General features: G+C 34.1%; 1 pseudogene; it reads right to left on the bottom strand.

Moving 5' to 3' along the window:
• Positions 1-820: 820 nt before the first annotated feature.
• Positions 821-3,547, bottom strand: LOC137083110 (uncharacterized; annotated as a pseudogene).
• Positions 3,548-7,155: the final 3,608 nt, after the last annotated feature.

Here is a 7,155-nt window from a genome sequence, read left to right as displayed (position 1 = left end):
AGGCAATATTCATCTTGATTCTTTAGTTCTTCAGTAAAAGGAAATATTGAAGCGGCAGTGGATTTCAGAATCACCCTTTCACAGTATTTAAATATGAATGCATTTATTATTATTATTACTATTATTATTATTATTATTATTAAATGCTAATTTTTTGAGAAGGACCTGTATACTTACTGCAAAATGACACAGTGTTAAATACCAACACTGTGTTAAAATGTTGTTTAAAAAAAAGGTATTACATTATGAGTTCAATATTTTATTACGTTTTGATATAACTATTACATTATGAGCATTTTATTACAACAATAATGCAATACTTATTACATTATGTGCAGTTTTTACTTTATGAGTTATTACACACATATAAGCAAACCATTAACAAAAGTGAACAGAACAGAAGAACAGAATACTTATTGAACAATACTTCAATAAGTATTGCCACACTTTTGATTACTTTACACAAGAAACTACCAGGGAACATCTGACATCACAGATACATATTTGTATTAGTTCAGTTCTGATAATTACATATTTTTTGTTTTCTTTTTACAGCTGTTTTAAATAGTTGTAGTTTAAATGTTCTAGCAAAATAGAACATAGTATAAGTATTCTTAAAATAAAATACAGTAATGCTTTTGAATTGTCTTTGTACCCTTTCATGGTACAAATATTAATAATATAAACAAATACATACACAAAAGTTATTTTCCTTCACATACAAATCATTTTTCCAAATTCCAAGCTGCTTATCTGTTCATAATATGACATGCAGTGATGTGAATAACAGAATGTTTGCATTAAAGTTTATTTTTGAGGGGTATTTTTCTATTTTTTTACAGAAGCATTAAAGTCCGTCATGTGAATATTCTGTTCATCTGATGGCAGCGTAAGTCACTGTGTCATTAGAATGATCCTGAAAGAGCATCACAGATTATTACTTCACATACTTCATTTATAAAAAAAAAATCTTCATTTAATTCTGAGCTCCATATCATCAGCATATAGATGAGAGAAGGAGGGTGTATTTTCTCTGAACAGCACTGTCACACTGAACAGAAGAACAAGGGAATGTGGTGACGTGTACTCACATTGTCCATTTGTACTTGCTTTTTACTGGAAGAAGTAACCTCGGAATAGGTCACGTCATCTGCCTGTTGGAAACATGGCAAATCCAGTTTAATTCAGAATAAAAGACATCTGCAACTAGACTATTCATTATAACAGACACATACAATGAATGAAGTCATTTTGTTCACTCACGTTGGCGTTTGGCGTAGAAGGAATGGACATGTTGATTGTTTCATAGGTCTCTTTATGTTCATTCACATCTTTGACCTGTAGATAACATAGTTATAAGCAACTGAATGAATTAAAGTAATCAAATCGTTGTCATTACTGAACTCACCACAGAGCTGTAAGTCTCTCTTTTATTATCTGAAGAAAAGAAAATATGAAAAAGACTCATAATATGAGTATTTATGATAAAACAGACATAAAATGTTAAATGCTCCAAAGTAACATTGAAATTATAATTTTTTTGTACCATTAAAATTGGTGATGAAAATCTTTTTTTTTTTTTTAAGCACTTTGTGATTAATATTAAATGAATTCAGCAGGAACATATTTCTGTTCACTTCATATTTCAACATCCACCTAATCCACGTGCTTTCGATGGTTATACAAAGTGAGACCTGAACTATGATTCATAATTACTGTTATACAAAGAAGGAAATAAGAAAACTCACTAGATCTTTTTTTATAGATCACCCAGACAACAGCAACAAGGACAAGCGCTAATGCAGCAGCCAGAGCAGACATCACTATCTCTAAAGGAGAGAGGACATAGGCAACTGTCTGAAAGGTTTCCCTTTTTTCTTTTTGCATGTTTTGGATACCCCTCTGTATTATGGTAGAGTGACAACTTTCATATTTTTCTATTATCTGTAGAATTATGTTAGGCAAAGATGATCTGTAAACAACACCATTAAATGTCATGTACCTGTTGTATAAGAGGCTGGTTTGTAGGTTGAGGGACCCTGAGTTGAGCTTGTTGAGTTGAGCTCTGGTGTCACGGTATCATATAGAAATGTAGAATGAGTGTTAGTTCAGATGAAACATGCCGTTTAATATATGATCATATTCATCAAGTTTGTTTACTGGAACATCACAACATAAGTCACAAGAAATACTTACTGTTAAGTTTCAATTACTTTATTATGTACAGCAACATTTGACTTCTGTCAGAGTGAAAGAAGCTTTTGTAACCTTGATTTGTTCTGATGATATTAACAGTGCTTGACATTTGGAGTGTCTTTTAAAATGGATTTATAAGAATGTTTTCGGTTTTCTTACCTGAATCCTTGACAGTAATTGTGGCTGAGGCCTTCAGTTGATTGTTCTGAGTAACCTGACATCTCCACTCTCTGTTGTGATCTTCATTCAGGGGTCTTGTAGTCAGAGTGCTGGTACAGTGTGTTGAGGAGAATAATATCTGATATCTGGAGTCTGTCATCAGATTAACATTAGCCTGATTCACCCACATCAGCTGAATTCCCTCAGAACGGACCAAAGTATCACAAGGGAAATATGAATACAACTGACAGGAGAGAGTCACAGATCTGCCGGATCCGATCTCAGACTGTGAGGAGGATGAAGAGACTGAAAGTGAAAATAAGACAGAAATCACATGACAGACTTCACTCTTTTCATTACACATGCAAGTTTAAAGGGAGAATTTGGCTTTTTTAAATTGCCCTAAAATTACCATGAAGAAAATGCAGATAAACAGGTGCATCAGTTCCTTGTTGTTGATCATTCACATATCGTCTGCAGGTGTAAAGCCCATAATCTTGTTGAGTGGCGTTCTTGATGTTCAGAGAGCAGTCAGACCCCACACTCAGTCTCTCTCGTCTCTCTGTGTCATTCTTCTTTATCCCTTTAGCAGTCAGTTCAACTGTCTGTGAATCTCTGTTATAGTTCCATGTAGTTGATGTGCAGTCAGAAAGAGCATTATTACAGGGCAGACGGACATTTTCACCAGAAGTGCTGAACACATCAGTTACTTCTGCTCTACTTGAGCCTGAAACAAAATTATATTTGAGTGATCTTTGTGTTATATATTGTATAGAATTAAATCACAAACATCCTGGTATACAAAGCAAAACATTTAAATGATATATTTTTCCCCTTTGCAAACTGCATGCTATCCAGAACAAACTTGTTCATATCAGAAAAAAACATTTGTTAAAATCACCAACATACTCTTTATATGAAAAGAATTCATATTTCTGTGCCACTAAGCCCAGTTTTCAGGAATATGCTTTCAGGAAGGCAAGTATTTACTAACATTAAGCAACTCAGAGACTATATCATAAACAACTGCAAGAAAAAACAAAGCTGATGTTCAAACTCTTTTCCAGGCTAATTTCAGGATTTGTAACTGCATGTGTTGTAGAGAAAATGCGTATTTCTTTACCTTTTAAAAATGGACAGAGAATAAAAAGTCCCAGCCGACACAAATGATAGTTAGCCATTTTATCATCGTTTTCTGTCAGTCCTCCTCTTCAGTGTGGTCACAACTTTATTTAAACATCATCAGCTCCTCCCATCATTGACTTCCTCTAATCTGACCTGATCTGAGTGTTTAAAACCTGCTACAGTTGCTAGTCGGTGACGCTATGACAGTACATAATGGAGAAGTGTTACTTCACAATTCTCTAAATATTCACTCAAAATCAAGTAGATTTCACTCCTAATTTGCCTTTTCGCTCATGCTTACTATTAATTTACATTCTGGAGGAACAGTCACTCAGAGGAACTTTGTAGTTGTGATCAGGGAGTTTTCAACTTCATTGCGTCACCTCCTTTCCAGAAAACTGAGTGCAGGCTGTTGTTGACTCTGAAATGTTCTTCAGTGACAGTGAGAACCTTGAATCTAGCTCTCTGAATTCAATTTAGACTTTTACTTATTTCTTTTAGCAGTTTCCACATTAAATTATATTTAACTGTTAGTGCACTATTTAAATTATGAACATTGAATCTAGGTTTACTTTCATTTAAATTAAGTCAATAAATTTTAATCTATAAATGATCCAATGACAGGACCCCTAAAGGTTCTAAATACAGGGCCGGCACCAGAGCGCAAAGTCAGGAGTCACGTCCCAATTTTCTTTTTCCGTTTTTGTTTTCAAAAGGAGGAAACAAAGAAACTATTCATTTAATCACGTATCTGAACCTTCTCATGAAGATAAATAAACCAATCTATTTAAAAATTGTTGTTTTCATCACACTTTGTTCTATTTCGCCAAAGGGAAATACAATAAAACCAAAATGGATTAACAGCTTGAAAATTCATTCTTGGCAGTGACGCAGTCTACATATGACGTGCTTGGCAGAACCATTTATAGAACTTTTTCTTTTACATGTTTTATACAGTAGATTATAATATGCGTTGCTCCTTTGGGAAATATATCAGATCCAGGGAACTAAATTAAATTATAAAATAAATGATATAGCCTGTGAAATACATGGTGGCAATTGGGCAGGTGATAATGCTTGGTTAGTTGGATATGTGTGGTGTTAAAGGGATAGTTCACCTAAAAATGAAAATTCTACCATTTACAGTACTTACCCTCAAGTTGTTCCAAACCTGTATGCATTTCTTTCTTCTTATGAACAAAATATTTTATTCTGAAGAACAAGTTGTGGGACCCATTTGACTTCCATTGTAAGGGAAAAAGTTCTATGGAAGTCAATGGGGTCCATCTACTGGTTACTGATGTCAGTGGCGCCTCCAGAAATTTTTCATAGGGGTGGCCAGATGGGGCCACTTAAAATCCTAGGGTGGCAAACCAAAACTAGAAACCATAATTTCAGAATTTTATTCTACTGGTGTAGTAAACCGGCCTGTAGCACGTCACGACACATAATTCAGCATCGTCTTTTACTAAAAAATATTTTTTGACTTATTTACTTACCAGTAGTCTTCGTCTTCTAACGTTAACTTCTTTTGAAATTGTTGACTGACGGGCATGAGCTGACCTGTTGCTCTCTGAGCGCGCAACCTCGGCAACAAATGCACCATAGTTTATTAATAAGTCTATTATTTATGAGGCTCTTCTTTTTAAATTATCCAGTACCAAAATAATAATACTCTTTATTTTCCAAGTTCATAAATTATTTTCAAAACGGATTTGGAAAAAAAAAAACATACACACAAAATGACTTATTTTCAATATAAAATATATATATAAAAGTCTTGGGCATGTCAAAGATTAGTAACAACTTTAGCTTTGATGCATTGTTAGTTTTTGTGCAGCATCAGATTTTTTCTCCCTCATTTACTGTTCGTGGCTGTTTTTGCCCCATTGACTTCCATTATAGCCAAAAAAAAAAAAAAATTATTGGAAAGCCATGACACCTTATAATCATGCATTCTTGATTGTTGGTGGTTTTCCCTGTTGGGAAGAGGTAAAATGTGTATTTTTTACAGTTGATAACCAGGTGGCACCATTAACCCTTTAGATAGGCCTGTGCTGAAGAAAAAAAGAAGAAGCTTAGTTTCTGGCATTTGTATAGAGTATAATAACTGCATATAAATGAGGGATTAAAAAAAATGTAAATCTGATGCTGCACACAAACTAACAATGCATCAGAGCCAGTGTTGTTACTGATCTTTGACATGCCCAAGACTGATAAAAGGTCAAAAAATATCCAGTCCACAATCACTTTTTATATTGAAAATAAGTTATTTTGTGTTTGTTTTTTTTTCCAGATCAGTTTTGAATCCGTTTTTGAAAATAATTTATGAACTTGGCAATTAAAGAGTGATAAGAGTGACAATGAAACAATGACAGCAGCTCAACAATAAACATTGAATCAAGTATGTAAACTGGCAACAGAACACATTTTAAATTATTTTACTTTTGATTATTTTATTTATTTCTAAAGATCTCTTTAGTAGCCTGTATTGGTGTACTTTAAAGGGATAGTTCACCCAAAAATGACATTTCTGTCATCATTTACTCTCCCTCATGATGTTCCAAACCTGTATGAGTTTCTTCGTTCTGTTGAACATAAAAGAATATATTTTGAAGAACGTTTGTGACCAAATGTTTGCTTTGGGGGCAACATTGACTTCCATGGTAGGAATGTTTCTTCATATGTGTTCTACATAAAGAAATGCATACAGGTTTGGAACAACTTGAGGGTGAGGAAATGATGACAGATTCTTATTTTTTGGGTGCACTGTCTCTTTAAGCAGTCATTCTGAACCAGTAACCACTTTACTGACAATTCTGAAATTCAAAAATGTTTAATCCTCTTTATTAATTTACTATTATGACTATATTATTATGTAATTATTTTTCCCATTTTAATCTAAATATTTTTCAAATATCAAACTGCTAAATGATAAATTGATAACATTAATAGGCTATAATCTATTAATTAACCGTTCTAATGTCTAGAAAAGTAAGTCTGCCAAGCTCTGATAATGGAATATTATGTTATCCATTAAAAAAAGAATAGGCCTACCTTTAGTTCACGGATGTGTCTGTCATCGCATGCTTTAAGTCAGACAGTCTGAGACAATGAAATGCTTCTCTGCAAAAGTGTGCAGTTTGTCTTAGGTTCATCTTAAGTTACTGGACAGCCCTATCTCTGGAAATCCTCTTGCGTTCAAACTGTGGACGCGAGCTCGACATGTTTTTAAAAAACCGCGCAAGTTTCCAGCTATTGCAGCAAAGCGCTGCTAAAACGCAATCTTGTGCATCGCGTCCCGTATTGGTTTGATACGGGACGCGTCATTTTGCTTATTCTATATATTCTTATTCTATTCTAATATACAGAACACATTGCCATGGCCAGTGGGGTGGCCAGGGGTTTGCCGTAACCATTCTTCAAGATATATTTTGTGTTCAGCAGTACAAAAATAATTCATACAGGTTTGGAACAACTTTGAGGGCAAGTAAATGACAATTTAAATTTTTGGGTTAACGACCCCTTTAAGATAATGTTGCCAACCGGTGTTGACAAGGGTGTGGTTTTAAAGCACTTGCAGATAGTTCCCCAAGAACAAAATAACTTACATTTTACTGAAGACTTCCAAGACAACTTTTGTTGATGCTTACATATATTTGTCTGTCAATGACA

The sequence above is a fragment of the Pseudorasbora parva genome, chromosome 7 (assembly GCF_024679245.1).
Source record: "Pseudorasbora parva isolate DD20220531a chromosome 7, ASM2467924v1, whole genome shotgun sequence".
Classification (NCBI taxonomy): Eukaryota; Metazoa; Chordata; class Actinopteri; order Cypriniformes; family Gobionidae; genus Pseudorasbora; species Pseudorasbora parva.
Note: the sequence above shows the minus strand (reverse complement) of the source record. Positions and strands in the feature narration are given on the sequence as shown.